Source organism: Amblyraja radiata, chromosome 12 (genome assembly GCF_010909765.2).
Source record: "Amblyraja radiata isolate CabotCenter1 chromosome 12, sAmbRad1.1.pri, whole genome shotgun sequence".
In the NCBI taxonomy this organism is placed as follows: Eukaryota; Metazoa; Chordata; class Chondrichthyes; order Rajiformes; family Rajidae; genus Amblyraja; species Amblyraja radiata.
The window spans coordinates 20,744,454-20,762,701 of NC_045967.1; the positions used below are offsets into that span (position 1 = coordinate 20,744,454).

General features: G+C 41.9%; 1 protein-coding gene across 11 annotated transcripts in view; it reads left to right on the plus strand.

Moving 5' to 3' along the window:
- The window catches only part of LOC116978992 (ensconsin-like), a 77,972-nt gene that overhangs the window by 8,938 nt on the left and 50,786 nt on the right, over window positions 1-18,248 (plus strand). The window lies entirely within an intron of this gene.

Here is an 18,248-nt window from a genome sequence, read left to right on the forward strand (position 1 = left end):
CTCTATGGCAAGAATGTATTTCCTCAGATTAGGAGACTAAAACTGTACGCAATACTCCAGGTGTGGTCTCACCAAGACCACACAACTGCAGTAGAACCTCCCTGCTCCTATACTGAAATCCTTTTGTTATGAATGCTAACATGCCATTAGCTTTCTTCACTGCCTGCTGCACCTGCATGCCTACTTTCAATGACTGGTGTACCATGACACCCAGGTCTCGTTGCATCTCCCCTTTTCCTAATCGGCCACCATTCAAATAAAAGTCTACTTTCCTGTTTTTGCCACCAAAGTGGATAACCTCACATTTATCCACATTATACTGCATCTGCCATGCATTTGCCCACTCACCCAAATCATCTTGCAGCCTCCCAGCATCCTCCTCACAGCTAACACTGCCCCCCAGCTTCGTGTCATCCGCAAACTTGGAGATGTTGCATTCAATTCCCTCGTCCAGATCATTAATATATATATTGTAAATAGCTGGGGTCCCAGCACTGAGCCTTGCGGTACCCCACTAGTCACTGCCTGCCATTGTGAAAAGGACCCGTTTACTCCTACTCTTTGCTTCCTAATCAATGGAATCCGGAGCAAAGAAAATTGCTAAAGAAATCTGCAGTCAAGCAGCATATGTGGAGCAAAGGGATGGTCAATACTTCGGGCCAAGACCATGCATCAGGATCCTGGTTCAGGCAACAAACTGAATCTGTCCTGCTTTTTATGGACAGGGCTACCTTGGCATAGTCTCTCATCTAAACAGATTGTCCTCCTTCAAGGTTGCTATCATTTAACTGTGCGACTCCCATTCTGCCTTTGTAGTTCCCTCTGACTGGGGGCGTTCCCAACCGCCACGGGTACCATGTAATCCCATGCTACCGGCTCCATGGTCGGGTAGTTGGTGACTAAACAGTCTTCCCCCACCTGATTTGCCAGGTGAGTAGGGGGCTGTGGACCCCCAGCAGGACCAAAAACAAGACGTGTCAAAGGGCGGATGAGCTTCTAGTTAGCCAATGGCCATCTACACTTCAGTAGAAGTTGCGTTCACTGTCATACATAGCATTGTAAGGAATGATGATAAAGCACATACACCAAAATCCTATACTTCCAGCGGTGGAAGTCCGCAGGAACTGGAGGACAGAGATGTGTGGTGCGTCCGTCAACTTTCCCGTTTGAAACCAACACCACTGCGTCGCTAATGTTTTCCATGATGATGATAATGACTTTGATAACTCCACAGGTGAATGTGTCTACAATTGCCTGGATCCTGAATTTGTTTACAAGGGCTATTCATAAATTGTTTTATCACTACTGCCCAGCTTTCGCAAAACTTTACTGAATTGACCATGAATCTTTTGCTATTCGCCTGCATTAAGACTGTTATTTGAAGGAATGGGAGAAATGTTTTTTTTAGATTTAGCTCTTTGGAACGTTAATCTTAGTGAAGAAAAGATGAGCCTGGGAGGCTATGGAAGCGAATGGCATGTTGGCCTTTATAACAAGAGGAGTCGAGTATAGGAGCAAAGAGGTCCTTCTGCAGTTGTGCAGGTCCCTAGTGAGACCACACCTGGAGTATTGTGTGCAGTTTTAGTTCCCTAATTTGAGGAAGGACATTCTTGCTATTGAGGGAGTGCAGCATAGGTTTACAAGGTTAATTCCCGGGATGGCGGGACTGTCATATGCTGAGATAATGGAGCGGCTGGGCTTGTACACTCTGGAGTTTAGAAGGATGAGAGGGTATCTTATTGAAACATATAAGATTGTTAAGGGTTTGGACACGCTAGAGGCAGGAAACATGTTCCTGATGTTGGGGGAGTCCAGAGCCAGGGGCCACAGTTTAAGAATAAGGGGTAAGCCATTTAGAACGGAGATGAGGAAACACTTTTTCTCACAGAGTTATGAGTCTTTGGAATTCTCCGCCTCAGAGGGCGGTGGAGGCCGGTTCTCTTGTTACTTTCAAGAGAGAGCTAGATAGGGCTCTTAAAAATAGCGGAGTCAGGGGATATGGGGAGAAGGTAGGAACGGGGTACTGATTGGGGATCAGCCATGATCACATTGAATGGCAGTGCTGGCTCGAAGGGCCGAATGGCCTACTCCTGCACCTATTGTCTATTGTCTATTGCTGCTTCAAATTAAGGAACGGTGTTTAGATTTACTAGGTTTATTGCATTTGTGGAGTGAGATTCTTGGTGGGCCAATGGAGACGGATACGTTACATTCATTTAAAAAAAATCCTGATTTGTTAAGGTAGAATTGTGCTTCTGAATGAACAGTAGAATGTTTCTTAATGGTTGAGCTGAGATGAACCCGAATGGCCCCTCTCATCTGTATCAACCTTGGTGGTTGCCAGATATGGAGCACTAATCTGTTTGTGAAGGTAAAGCCTGGAGCCTTGGTGTGAATAAAACTTACCAAAAGACAGCTGTGTAAATCAATGTGAAATTGTTAGCTAATGCACAGACTAAAAGCCGCAATAGTGTACTTGCAGATCCATTATTTAAATTATTCTTCTCCTTCCTGCAGCTGATATGTTGGTTTTTAAAAAGGTGGGTCTGTAATCGGTATTGGCAGCTGAAAGCGGCTTTTCATGCAGAGGGATTTGGATTTGTTTACGGAGCTTTCCATGAGCTATTAATGTTTTGGCAGCAAGGCATTTTTAAGAAGGCTAATAAGTCTGTTATATGCAGCCCATCATATTTACCAGACACCTGTTGAAGGAAAGCTCCCTGCACACTTTTCTCATGGATTTCCACAGATAACTGTATCACATCTTTGCTCATTCCAATACATATTAACACTATTTGCTATTATGTTAAAAAATGTAGCTATTCTGTGTACATGCAACGATACTAATCAGATTGGTTTGAAATAACTTTTTGTTGGTTTCTGCTTCCACACATTGTTTTTAAATAAAACGGCAAACTATGGAGTTTGTGCTTCAGAAACTGGCTTGGGTAATTCAATGCAAAGGGTTTGGTAATGGGGACTTGGCATGCTGGAAACAACTTTTCCTGAGACGTACAGTGCTGTTGTAAACTCCTTCCTATTAATGCAAATTATTTTTATATTGGTTCAAGTGTGTTTAGTTGCTTGCACATCTAATCTTGCAGATCAGCCATTGATAGAGCCTAAAATGACGACTAGTGTAGAGGAATTGCTCCGGTCAGTTTGGTGATCTGCAGAGATGAAAGGGGTTTACCAGAGGTGGGGATGTTTTTGCTTGCACAACTACTGTATGACATGGATGGGAATGTAGTACAGCAGTGAATGTTGCTACCTCATGGCAACAGGGGCTGGATTCAATCCTGACCTTGGGCGTGGTCTGTGTGGAATTTGCATTTCTCCCAATGAGGGAGAATTGCAACCCTATAAGGTGCTCCTGTTTCCTCCCACATATCAAAAGCAAGGCGATATGTTAATTGGATACTGTAAATTACCCTTGGTGTAGTTATATGGCAACGGGGAGTTGATAAATATGACGTGAGACTGCAGATGCTGGAATCTTGATCAAAAAAACAAAATGCTGGAGGAATTCTGTATTCCCTCCACAGATGCTGCCTGGGCCTGCTGGATTCCTACAGCACTTTTAAAAAATATAAATATGATCATTAGTTGTTGAGTCATTCACCATAGAAACAGGCCCTTTGGCCCTCCCTTATATATGTCTTCATCAAGTACTTATTTATACTATTCCTACTTACACACCTGGTCCGTAGTTTACTATACCTTAGCCATTCTGGTATTCGTCTAGACAGATGCTCCTCAAATGTCATGAGTACATGTCTCCTTCACCTTATCAGTCTGTGCATTAGACCGAAACACCTCGCTGTATGAAAATCATCTTGCTCTGATCTCCTTGGAGCCTCATACTCCTTATGCTCCTGTCCCACTTAGGAAACCTGAACGGAAACCTCTGGAGACTTTGTGCCCCACCCAAGGTTTCTGTGCGGTTCCCGGAGGTTGCTGGTAGTGGAAGCAGGTAGGGAGACTGACAAAAACCTCCGGGAACCGCACGGACACCTTGGGTGGAGTGCAAAGTCTCCAGAGGTTTCCGTTCAGGTTTCCTAAGTGGGACAGGGGCATTACTTCATAACTTTAACGTTCTTGATTAGATCACCTTGCGGTCATTCTTTCTGAAGAAGAAGGTGCAGTCTGTTTGTCTGTCCTGATGCATACAATTGTGCTATTGTGTGTGTAAATGCTCGTTCCTACCACAGTATTGTCTCTGCAATGTTACAAACAGCACCCCTAGACCATATCCGGTATTCTGAGTGGTTTTACAAAGGCTTGATGAAGGTTTACCGTAGGACTCACTGTATCGTGGGGATACAGTGAGTCCTACGGGTGGGTCAATATGATTCAAGATTAGAAGCACGAGTAGACTATTCAATCCCTTGTGTCCTATCAGCATTGATCATGGCTGATCTTTTACTCTGTGTGACATGGGGTCTGTCCAAGGCTCCACATAATGTTACTGAATTATCTTGGCCTATTATTGTCACATGTACTGTGATACAGTAAAAATCTTTGATTTGCATGCCAGCCAGTCAAATTATGCCCTCCATGAGTACATCAGAAAATGCAAGAGAGAAACATAATGCAGAAAAGGAACATAACGTAGAATATAGTGTTGCAGTGACAAAGTTCAGGTAAACAGTGCAAGGGCTGAAATCATTTTTTTGGCAGATCAGGAATTCATCCTTAATATATGAGAGATCCATTCAAAAATCTGATAACAACGGGATAGAAGCTATTCTTAAATCTGGTGGAATGTGCTTTATACTTTTACTTTCTGCCTGATGGGCAAATGAAGAAGAGGGAATGACCAGAGTGTAAGTGCTCCTTGATTATGTTGGCCGCTTTCCTAAAGCAGCGTGAAGTACAAATGGAGTTGTCAGTTGGGTGGGGAAAGTTAGTTTGTGTGATGGACTGGGCTGTGTTTACAACTCAGAAACGTCCATATCAAGTGTAGGAAAGAACTGCAGATGCTGGTTTAAATAGAAGGTAAAGACAAAATGCTGGAGTAACTCAGCGGGTCAGGCAGCATCTCTGGAGAGAAGGAATGGGTGACGTTTAGGCTCGAGACCCTTCATTTTGAACAAGTTAGAGCCATTGGCATTTACACCTAGCTCTATCTCCACTTCAACACCATTGACAGTTGGGGGAGTGTTTTCCTCTGCAGTTTCTGAAGTTGATGACTAGCTACTTTGTTTTACTGACTGAGGGAGTAAATTGAAATTCGTATATTAAGGCAAGCAGATCTTTTATTATCAAAACTTGTATCAGACCAGTCGGATTTTTGAGTGCTTTGTTATTTAGGATTATAGCTAATTTTTATTGCCACTTTCCTCCTTTTTCTTCATATCTCATGATGTGTTTTCATGTAGAAATCGATCTATTTCCTTCTTAAATCTACTCAACTGCAAGGCCACGGCAGCCTTCCATGTGGACTACCCTCTGAAACCGTTTTACCTTACCTCAGACCTAAATGTTTTGCCCCATATCCTGAGACATGTCTCATCATTGAAATAATGCAGTATATTTCTATTTTTTTTAAGCACAACTTGCATTGTCCGCATTGTATTCCATTTACCATTCATGAGTCTGTCCACTATTGCAATCGTATTGTAATCTCTGCATCATCCTCACTTTCCTTGCTACCCTTCATATCTTCAGTAGATCTTGACTGGATATATTATTCTTGATTCCCTCAACAAAATTACTAAGCCCTGCACCTCCAAGATTTAAATCCTCTGAACACATAAATCACTTATTTATTCCAATCCTCATAGTCTGCATTCCCATGTTTTAATTTTACTGAATGGCTTCCAGTGGTGTCGAAAACATTCAGATGCGCAGGTCCACTGGTTCACCCGTAGCTATTCTACTTGGAACAATCTCGGAACCCCGTCAATAGATCCTAAAACTTAAAATGAAAGAATAAAGGAAGAATTGAGACATGAAAGTAGGGGATACTGTAAGGAATATTGATGATGAATTTACTGCAGTAATATGATCTGAATTAGAATTGTAAATTTATCTTTGTTCTCAGTTTACTGTCATCTGAAGCACATGATTGGATTGCATTTCCATTATTCATTAAAGGAATCTAATTTTATCATGTATGCCTGTTATTAACAGGACTTGTAAGAGTGATTTTGTGCTGGGATGTTGTATGATTGGGCTTGGGTGGGGTGGGAGGGGGTGTGCTGTTTAAACTAGTGGGAATTTTAAATGGACAAACATTTGCAGAGGCTAGAGCTAATGAACAACTGGGCAAGTGAAAGACAGGATAGAATTGACAGCATTTAGGGTAAACTGGAGTTTAGTAGGTAATAAGAAGCCAGCAGGAGGACACCAGAATAGACTTTAGAGATACTGTGTGCCAACAGGCCCTTCGGCCCACCGAATCCCAACTGATGAGCAATCGCCCCGAACACTCGCACTATCTTACACACTAGGGCCAATTTACAGAAGCCAATTAACCTACAAACCTGTACGTCTTTGGAGTGTGGGAGGGAACCGGAACACCCGAGAAAAAACCTACGTGATCACATGGCGAACACACAGATTCCTTGCAGACTACACCAGTAGTCAGGATGGAACCCGGATCTCTGGTGTTGTATGGCAGCAACTCTATCATTACGTCTCTGTGCCGTCCTTAGCTTGAAGATGGCAATGCAGAAATTAAGAGTTTCAGCAGTATTCCATTATGTACAAAATGGGTTCATCTACTGTTTACCCTCTGAAACAAAAAGTTGCCCCTGGGGTCGCTCATTAATATTTCTCCTCTCATCTTAAGGCTGGCTGTTCACTTGATCCATGTCCCTCATAATCTTGTACACTTCAATAAGGCGGTACCTCAGCCTTCTATGCTGCAACCAAAAAAGGCCCCAGCCTATTCAACCTTGCCGCAAAACTCAAGCCTGTCAAGCCCAGGTGACATCCTGGTGAATCAAAGGTTCTGCACCCTTTGCCACCTAATGATGTCCTTCCTATAGCTGGGTGACCAGAACTGCACACAGTACTCACCAATGACTTGTACAGCTGCATCGTGATGCCCAACTTTTGTACTCTACCCTTCCCAATGCAGGCAATCGTGCCAAAGGCCTCCAGCATACTGTCTATTTTACTCTCCAGGTTTAGGGAACCATGCACATGTACTCCCAGATCTCTGTTCTGCAACATTCTCCAGGCTCCACCTTTTACTGTGTCAAGTCCTGTCCTGGTTTGACATACCTCTCACTTTGCAGAATTAAATTCCATTTACCATTCCTTGGCCCACCATCCCAATTGATCTCAATCCTGTGGTAAGCTTGAATTATAGATTGTACAAGTCAAGGCTTTTTTTTTTTTAATGCACAGCATATGTAGTGCAAAGTTAAGTTCCACTAAATATGAACTCTGAAAGCTATGAAACTCAGGATTTTGGTATGTGAAGCCATGAAATATGTTGGAGGGAAGAGGAGCCATATCTATATTTTGGAGAACAATCAGAGTTGAATTAGTACGAATCACCAGTAGCAGAAACCGGAATCGGGTTACAAATTGGGAAGTAATCAAAATGTTACATCACAGGAAGTCAAGAATTAATTGGCTGGTGATTACAGTAATTATTATTTCTTCTAGGAGGATTCATACTAATATCATGAGGAATCTGTGCAAATAAAATTAGTTTTTTTAATTTAATGATAATTAGATGGAATTATTAATTAATTGGAAAACTTGTTGAAGTTATGATAGACGCAACAGGGCACGGCTTGTGTTTTGGTAGCATGTGGAACCTGGTGGTGATCACAATGATCTTCATGGGCCATGTCTACATGAGGTTTCCACTATTTGAGGAAATTAACTTCGAATTGATGCGATGGAGCTCAAACTACGAACATGAATGTATTAGGGAGTAAAAGGGTCACCTGGTTACTTTGTTCCAGAATGAAGTCACGCTCCTTGGATAAAGTACTGTGGGTTTAGTGAGTGCAAGGGTTTGATTATGTATGAGCTGGAATTGGAGGAGCCTTTGCCTTTGTACTTGTCAAACAAATATGAGGTTCTTGCAGACCGTGTAAATTAGAGACTTCAGAGAGAGTGAGCATACTGGCCTCACACATAGTACTGGGCATATCAAAAGCTGGGTTGGGGGAAAGAATGTAATGGTAATAAGGGGAAGTATAGTTCAGGGAACTGTATTCATGTAAAGCCAAGCAAGAGTCCAAAAGTTGTGCTCCCTCCAGGTGTCCTTGGGCTTAAGAAGAAGTTGGATTGGAAAGGGAAGGGGTCCATGTAGGTACTGATGTCAGATGTTCAGTTGAGGGAGTGTGAACAACTATGTTGTAAATTATAGTGCAGAACCACAGAGCTAATAATTAAAAATTTCAAATGTTTCAATTGTGCGACATTGCCATCAGTACAGAGGGAAGGAGGAACTGTTCTGTGGCACAATTTGTATCAGACTGTGACTAGTTTATTTTCAAATGACCAGGACTGCACCTGGTGCTTTAAATAGTTGGAGAGTGGATTCAGGTGAGTGAAAATTTAGAGAGTTAATGGAATTGGTAACAATAATGAAATGTATCATTAGGAAGGTCAAAAAATCAGACTGCATATAAAAACAGGCATTGAATGACTGAAAGATTAATTAAAACATTACTTTAGTAAATCTATCAAAAATATAAAAAACAGTAAGTGTTATAGGTATTAAAAGAAACGATATAAACAAAGAATTCCATCTGCCGCTCCTTTGCCCATCGGCCCAGCTGTGTGTAGAAAGTGAGCATTATAGAAGGCGAGTCTTGTTAACAATGGAAAATGAGAAAGTGGCATATAAATTAAAAGTGTATTTTTCACCAATCTTTAGTCTTAATGCAAGTAACATCCCAGAATTACCTGTAAATTGGGTAGAGAGGGAGGAATGTGAAAATTATACTGATCATTGTAGTGATCACTGGTACTAATCAAATTGTGAGGTAGATTTGGAGGAAACATGGAAAGAGTTTATTTTTTTGAAGAGGTAACCAAGATGATAGATGAGGGAAGTGTGATAGATGTTGTCTCCATGGACTTTTACGGGGCGTCAAAGGTTACGAATAGTAGGTTGGTCAACAAGGTTATTGTAAATGACCCAGTCGTTCTCACAAACATGGTACAGCAGTATTTCTTGAAAAGCACTTACAATACACTACAGCATGTTGCTTCAGCTGTGTAGCGGCAATAGACTGACAGTACAAATTGGGTTAGGATAATATAAACAGTGTAGTAGGTGGAGCTTATAGTAATATAGTAATAATTGGTTAGTGTGAAGTAACCAATCTAAATCTTTCCTTGTAGAAATAAAAGTGAAGTACATCTAAATGCAAGTGACCTAAAAGAATAAACACGCTAATATGTGATGGCTGAATAATACATTACCCAAAACGCTAATAGCGCATACAGGGACGTACAGATGGTTTAAACAAAATCCCGTACCTGAGGGGTGGCCTACAAACCCATCCCGCGCGCGTGCGGTATAGATCCGCGTCTCCTCCCTTCACCTGTGAAGTAACCGGGGACTCATGCGGGAAGAGCACCGGAGACCAGGGGGTTGAACACGGCGAAGCCAGCGAACGGGGCGCCGAACGTTGTGGTGAGGGCGCAGGGGGCATGGCCAGTGGCTGATCTGCAGCAGCAGAGCACGAGGGAAGAAACAGTAGGAGGGTAAATCAGACGCGTGGCTTCTGGATATGATACCGCAGGACGTGGCTGCAGCAGCTGCTGGCGCATGGGCAGGGCAGCACGGGTCTGCTGAGACATCAGGTGTTGGGCTGGAGACCCCAGTATTGGGTCATGGGCGATGTTCCTTAAGTTAAGCAGGTCCAAGAATACATCGGATTTAGCAAGGTGTGAGCGCTCCATTAATTAGAGCACCGTTCGATAGATCTCTGTGGCAGTCGAGGTGGTGCGTGGGGTTGTGAACGGCGGTTACGATAGGTGGTGTCGGTAGCATTGACACGGTACGAGGAATGTGGCCCAGGGCCCAAAGACTTTGTGTAAGAAAGTTAGTTCAGCAATCCTGCAAGCATGCTCAGCTCGGGCTAAGGTCAGTTCAGTATCGCGGAGTAGTTCGTCTCATACCGTATCACTAAGCAGACCTCCCACCAGTCTGTCGCGGATGAGATCTTCACACAGAGCCCCAAAACGGCAGCGTTCAGCCATGTGTTTCAGATCACTAATGTAATTTTCTACAGGTTCTCCTTGCCTTTAGTAGCGGGCAAAAAAATTAGTACTTTCAAGTATGGAGTTGGCACGAAGGTCACACAGCTGTCTGAACTTAGTGAGTAGGACTAGTGTCATCAATAGTTTCACAGGTACCACGATCTGGTTGTTGTGATCGAGAACTGCGGGCGCGTAGTTGAAACGCTCGGCGCGCTTCATTGCTTCAGGGCCAGCGACGTTGAGTAGTATAGAGGCACACACGTCTGGTGCAACGTTGTGATGAGCAGCACGAATGTAATGGTTGCAGTCGCGCTCAAATGCGCCAACGTTCAGCGATGGCCGAGTCAAAGATAAGAGTGTCTGGATGGCGAAGTGAGCTGGCCATGGTAGCGCGAGTGAATAGATGAAAACAAAACTCGGTGGACAAAATAAAAAACGATATACTTAAACATGGAGTGGGTTACCAACCACTTCTGACACCATGTAAATGACCCAGTCATTCTCACAAACATGGTACCACAGTATTTATTGAAAAGCACATTACAATGCACTACAGCATGTTGCTTCAGCTGTGTAACGGCAATAGACTGACAAGTCAAGTTGGGTTACGATAATATGAACAGGAGCTTCTAGTAATAAAGCACTACATTGAAGTAACCAATCTACAATTATATCACATGGGATCCAGAGCAAGCTAGCCATTCGGATACGAAATTGGCTTAAAAGTAGGAGAGAGGTTGCTTTTCAGACTGGAGCCCTATAGCAAGTGATGTGCCACAGGGATCAGTGCTGGATCCACTATTTTTTCTTTTTCATATTGCCGATTTGGTAATGAATGTAGATGGTGTGGTTTGGTAAGTTTGCGAATGACACCAAAACTGGTGGTATGGTGGGCAGTGAAGAAAGTTATCTAGGATAACATCTGGATCTTGAACAGCTGGGCTAGTGGGCTAAGAAATGGCAGAAGGAGCTTAATTCAGATAAATGCAATTTATCTTGGTGAATTGTAGAACAGGGAGACCAAGGAGTGCAAGTGCATACGTCCATGAAGGTGTTTGGTATGCCTGCCTTCATTGGTCAGGATATTGAGTACAGGAGTTGGGACATGTTATAGTGGTACAAGATGTTGGTACGGTCACATTTGGAATACTGTGTATGGTTCTGGCTGCCCTGCTATAGGAAGGATGTCATTAAGTTGTAAAGGGGGCAGAAAATATTCAAGGATGTTACTGGAACTGGAGGACTTGCGTTATAAGGAGATACTGGATAGGCTTCGAACACGTGTGCAGGAGGTTGAGGGGTAAAATTGGAGCCATTTCAAATCATGAGTCATGTAGATAAGGTACAATTACCAAAGGCAGGATAAGCAGATTGGGTAGCGTTGATTGCTCAGATTAAGAGGGTGCCTTTGAAAATTTTAATTATGGGTAGATTAAGGGAATGATGGTTTCTTTCTGAAACACAAGGTTCTGAGGACATGGAGGATATTTCTCCTTGTGAGACAATCTAGAAATCTGGTCATAATTTCTGTATCAAAGGTTGGCCTTATGAGATGGTGACGAGGAAGAGATTCCTCTCTCAATGGATTATACATCTTTGAAATCTACCCCAAAATGATCTGGATGCTGTCATTGACTATATTTAGGCCAAGACAGACAGATGCTTGGTCTCTAAGGAAACAAAATGTTTTGGGGATAGACACAAAGCTAGAGTAACTCAGTGGGTCAGACAACATCTCTGGAGAAAAGGAATGGGTAATGTTTTTGGTCGTGACTCTTCAGAAGTGTATTGGGGAACAGATAGGAAAATGGAATTGTGGCCGAGATGAGGCATGTTCTTATTGAGTGGCGGAGCAGGTTTGTAGGGCCATATATCCTCTTTCTTTGGTTCACAAGGAATTGGTAAAAAATAATCAGAATTATTATTTTTTTGCCAGTACTTCATCGATTTATGTGCTCAAGTGTGAAGCAAGGCGTTTTCAAGAGATTGGAGTTTATAGAAATCACTAAACTGTTGGCCGATGCAACAAATGCAATAGCTTCCTGGAATGTTGGTTATTTTCTCTGGGGAGCTGGAACACAAAGAAGGAAGTTGTGCTTTAGCTGTTGAAAGCTTTGTCTGGAATGTATGTGTTCAAAAATGGGCTCTGCATCTTGGGAACGATTGGCCTTAAATAATTTAAACTGGGGTTGAAATGGATAAATTACAGGAGTAGGCTACGCAGATGAGATTTGTAATGGCTTAGAATTTAGATTATGGGCTGCAGAGGTTATACAAATGCTGGAATTTGAAGCACAAAATAAAACTGCTGGAGGAACTCAGTGGGTTGAGCAGTATCTGTGGGTGGCGGGGGGGGCTGGGGGGAGGTAGGAATTGTCGACATTTCCGATCAAGACGGCATCAAATGCCATGTGTGATGGAAATAAACTACTACCTCCAGTTGTGAAAATCGAGAAAAAGGGTATCCTTGAAGTCAGAGCTGGTGGATGCAGTTCTTCAAACAAATGGTGGAAATTGGAATTTTCTTCAGAGGAGCAAGCATTTTGAGGATATTGCATTATTGAAGTCGCTGAGTGAATGTTTTTCCTTCCATTACAAATTGTTAACAACGCAGCACTGGATTGTTTTAGGTACACAAAATTGCTGGAGGAACTCAGCGGGTGCAGCAGCAGCAGCACTCCCATAGATGCTGCTGCACCCGCTGAGTTCCTCCAGCAATTTTGTGTACCTTCGATATTCCAGCATCTGCAGTTCCCTTTTGAACACTGGATTGTTTTAACTGGTTGAAGTATTGCTCAGTTGATACTACAATGGTTAATGTTGTTGGATTTCCTCCCAGCCTTTCCAAAGCTCACCATTCAGTTTAATTACAATGCTATATTGTGCTGGTGGCCCAGTGTTTTGTGTAAGCAGCTCTCATTCTGTGTAATGCATGGATATGTGTAGTTGGTGTGGTCAGTCATCATGTCTGTTTGTTTACCTAGGATAATAAAGGAGTTAATTAGAACTCATTGGGGCTTAATTTTAAGTATTTTTGGTTCATTGGCTTGTACCTACAGTGCCCTCCATGATGTTTGGGACAAAGACCTATCTTTTATTTATTTGCTTCTGTACTCCACAATTTGAGATGTGTAATAGAAAAAAAATCACATGTGGTTAAAGTGCACACTGGCAGATTTTATTAAAGGGTATTTTTTATACATTTTAGTTTCGCCTGTTAGAAATTACAGCTGTGTTTATACATAGCCCCTCGCATTTCAGGGCACCTTAATGTTTGGGGCACATGACAATTGCTCAGGTGTGTTTAATTGCCTCCTTAATGCAGGTATAACAGCTCTCAGCACCTAAAATAACTGCAAAAATAGGATTGTGAGGTTACAGTTTGCCAAGAAGTACTTAAAAGAGCAACCACAAGTTCTGGAAAAAGGTCTTGTGGACAGATGAGATGAAGATTAACTTATATCAGAGTGAAGGAAAGAGCAAAGTATGGAGGAGAGAAGGAACTGCCCAAGATCCAAAGCACACCACCTCATAGGCTGTGGGCCGAGCATCAAAAATGTGTCTAGAAATGGGATTTTGTGACCCAAGCCACCAAACTACATGAAATTTTCACATATTGTGTAAAAAAAATTATATAAATCACCCCTGAAACTCGATATGAAGAAGACTTGCACATTTTTTATTAAATTAGAGCAAAACCTGAAAATTTTCGGGTAATTTTTAGTCCAATCAAAGCACGTTTAACATTGAGTTGTCTGCCAGTTGGCCAATCACGCGTTTTGTTTCAGGCTAGCACACAAAATGGCTAAGGGGGCTTCACAGATGCCTGTTTTACTGGAGATTCCGATTTGTTGTTCTGTGGAATAAATGTCGTGGAAACTTGCAGCAGGTAATTGTATTTAGTGGGAAAAGCATTAAAAAGGCTGAAGTAAGTGCTGCGAAGTGGATTAAAGTGCAAGAAAGCCTTGAAAGCAAAGTCCCTGCTGAGGTCCTGGAACACAAAGATTTAGACAGCCAGGGACCAACTCTAACTAAAAGGTAAGATCTAAAGTCTGAATTTATGAAAATCTATCTGTATGGAGTTTAATTAATTTAATTGCACCATTTTATAATGTGAATAAATTCATTCATTCACTTACTTCATTCATTCATGAAATTGAGGGCCTAAACTATATGTATCCATAAGACAGTCAATTAAACATTGTCACTAATACCTGCCAAAACAAGCTTAAGCTAAAGATGGCTGCAATGCAGACCTGGCAGAGCATCACCAGAGAAGACACCCAGCAACTGGTGATGTCCATGAATCGCCATGAATGTCCATGACTTCAAGCAGTCATTTCATACAAAGGATATGCAACAAAATACTAAACTTTCATTTACATGCCATTGCTGTGTCCCAAAGATTATGGTGCCCTGAAATGGGGGGGGGACTAAGTATAAACACGGCTGTAATTTCTACATGGTGAAACAAAAATGTATAAAAATTGCCTTTATTAAAGTCTGACAATGCACTTTAACCACATGTGATTTTTTTTCTTATAACAAATCTCAAATTGTGGAGCACAGAGGCAAATAAATAAATGATGGGTCTTTGTCCCAAACATTATGGAGGGCACGGTATTTTCTTCTATCCTTTTAGACTTAGTCATTCAACACAACAGTCTTCCCACTACATCCAAACACCCATTTTCACTAATGTTAATTTACTCTCCCCACATTCCCTCAACATCTCTGATTCTACCACTCTTCTGACCAAAATATAACACTTCACATCACTCTGCCTAAATTTCATGTGCCACCCATCCACTCATTCCACCAACTTGAATCTATGGCTATCATATGCTCTTCCACATTTCGGAAATGTGCTGTGCACTCAGGACCAAGTCGTCATAATAATATAGACAGGCAGATGACATCCTCAAACAGACGATGCTATCTGCAAACGCAAACATTAAGGAAAGCAGTCAACAAAATTCGGAGCCCCAAGTCAGATTTGGGTTCCTGCATTTTTTTGAACGTTCACAAGAAGCAAACTCTGCTAAACACTGGCAATGCCTGTTGCATGGATTGTGAAGTATGAATTGTACAAATGAAGTGACAAAGCCTGGAAAAGCACAGCTTAATTCGTAACCATGCCTGATAATTCACCATGGCCAAATGTTTTGACAGATCAAAATGAATGCAAACAACTTTTATTATTATTTATGCTAAGAGAACAGCGGTAATTACAGGCCCTTCCAAGCCTACAGATGCCCGACATGTACAGCTTGCACATACAAGCTGTTGAGAGACCGCCAGCTGCCTCTAGGCTGTAGGCATCTTCTGCTATGTGGGAACTCTATTCATGGCTACATTTACAACTTAGGAACTGTTCAGGTAACAAACAATATTGAGGAACAGAACCCTGCCCTAACTTGGGGAGGATCTGTACAGGGAAAGAAGGCTATGAGGAAAGCAACGGAAAGTAGTGCTGATGGAACATTTGGACCATGCTGACACTGTGCAGCCCATCAAAATGTTGCATAATGTACTTCTCTAGACTGCAATTACTGCAACTGGTCATAAAAGAATTACATTGAAACATCAGTGATAACTAACATCCATGGGGTATTCAGGGTTCCTAACTTCTCCCTCTGTGAAGTGCTTCTTGTCATCATCGCAGAACTCTTGCCCCTTTAAAAAGAGGAATTTTATTTTCTGTATTTAATCTATTAAATTCTTCAAACATTTCACTATATACCAATCCATGGCTTCCCTTCTGCCCATGCAGTCTAGATAATGGACTCTGCTCCTCCTGTGGTGAAGTTCAAACCAGAACTTCCTGCTTCAGGTGAAAGCTGTATCATAGATATCATAGACCAAGTTAACACTTGCCTGCAAGAATTGGCGGCATCAGCTGAACATGCATGTCCCCCAAGGATCGAGGGACAATGCGTAACATTTTGACGAAAACATTCTGAAATGGTGAACTGACCACGGGTACGCCATAAAGTTCACAAACATTCTGTGTGTTGCTTTGTGAAAATGAATAATATCTAAACACGTCTTGAAGTGAAATTCCAACATAATTTCCCTTTGAAAAATAAAGTACACATTTTAATCTTTTCCTTAAACAGAAGGAAGAAGTCCATCCATCTTTTCTTAACTATTCGTCCCTACGTTGCGTCGACTGGTTGATAAGTATGGGACATTCCAAGATTGTTTACGATAACAAGAAAACCTCAGGGGGTTAATAGCATCTGTACCATGTATTTCCAGCAGTTCTGCTTTGATTCCAGATGTCCTGCATCTGCAGCTTTTTGCAAGCCAAGATTGGGAAGAATGCTATAGAATTGTAATAAGGGAATACAATGCCCTCCATAATGTTTGGGACAAAGACGCATTTATTTATTTGCCTCTGTACTCCACAATTTGAGATTTGTAATAGAAAAAAAATCACATGTGGTTAAAGTATATCGTCAGATTTTGATAAAGGCCATTTTTATACATTTTGGTTTCACCATGTAGAAATTACAGCAGCGTTTATGCATAGTCCCCCTCCATTTCAGGGCACCATAATGTTTGGGACACAGCAATGTCATGTAAATGAAAGTAGTTATGTTTAGTATTTTGTTGCATATCCTTTGCATGCAATGACTGCTTGAAATCTGCAACACATGGACACCATCAGTTGCTGGTTGTCTTCTGTGGTGATGCACTGCCATGCCTGTATTGCAGCCATCTTTAGCTTATGCGTGTTTTGGGAGTGCTTGCTTTGGGAGCTAGTCCCCTTCAGTTTTCTCTTCAGCATATAAAAGGTATACTCGATTGGGTTCAGATCGGATGATTCACTTGGCCACCCAAGAATTTACTTTGTTGCTTTAGTAGTATGTTTGGGATCATTGTCTTGCTGTAGAATGAACCGCTGGCCAATGAGTTTTGAGGCATTTGTTTGAACTTGAGCAGATAGGATGTGTCTGTACACTTCAGAATTCATTATGCTACTATCATCAATGAAGATAAGTGAGCCAGTACCTTCAGCAGTCGTACATGCCCAGGCCACAACACCCCCACCACCTTGTTTCACAGAAGAGGTGGTATGCTTTGGACATTGGGAGTTCCTTCTCTCCTCCATACATTGCTCTTGCCATTACTCTAATATGTTAATCTTCATCTCATCTGTCCACAAGACGATTTTCCAGAACTGTGGTTATTCTTTTAAGTACTTCTTGGCAAACGGTAACCTGGCCATCCTATTTTTGCAGCTAACCAGTGGTTTGCATCTTGCAGTGAAGCCTTTGTATTTCTGTTCATGAAGTCTTCTGCGGACAGTGGCCATTGACATCCACACCTCACTCCTGAAGAGTGTTTCTGATCTGTCGGACAGGTGTTTGGGGATTTTTCTTTATTATCGAGAGAATTCTTCTCTCATCAGCTGTGGAGGTCTTCCTTGGCCTGCCAGTCTCTTTGCGATTAGTAAGCTCACCAGTGTTCTCTTTCTTCTAAATGATGTTCCAAACAGTTGATTTTGGTAAACCTAAGGTTTGTCTGTAACAGTTTTATTCTTGTTTCTCAGTCTCATTATGACTTCTTTGACTTACATTGGACGACTTTGGTCCTTACGTTGATAAACAGCAATGAAGTTTCCAAAGGTGATGGAAAGACTGGAGGAAAGACTAGGTGCTGAGAAGCATTTGTGGAAGCAAAAAATGGAAGTCAACATTTTTGGGTTGTGATGCTGCATCAGGACTACTGCTGCTTGACCTGTTCATTTGCCTTCAGAAGAATTTGAAGAATTGGGATTGTGTGTGTACTTTGAAAGTGGCATTTGCGGAAGTGCTTGTAAAATCAAATGGTAACCTGGGCCACTATGAATTCTCAGAGCAGACTCAAGGGGCCAATTGGCCTAATTTTGCTCCCATGTCTTTTGTATTTCCTTCTCAGCTGCTGGATCTTCGAAATGTTGGCAGTCCTGGCTCGCTAAGTTATTCTAGTAGATTGTTTGTTGCTCCAGATTCCAGCATCTGCATTTGCTTTTGGCTCTAGAAGTTTCAAGTTCTAATTTGTGGCCTGGTACTAGA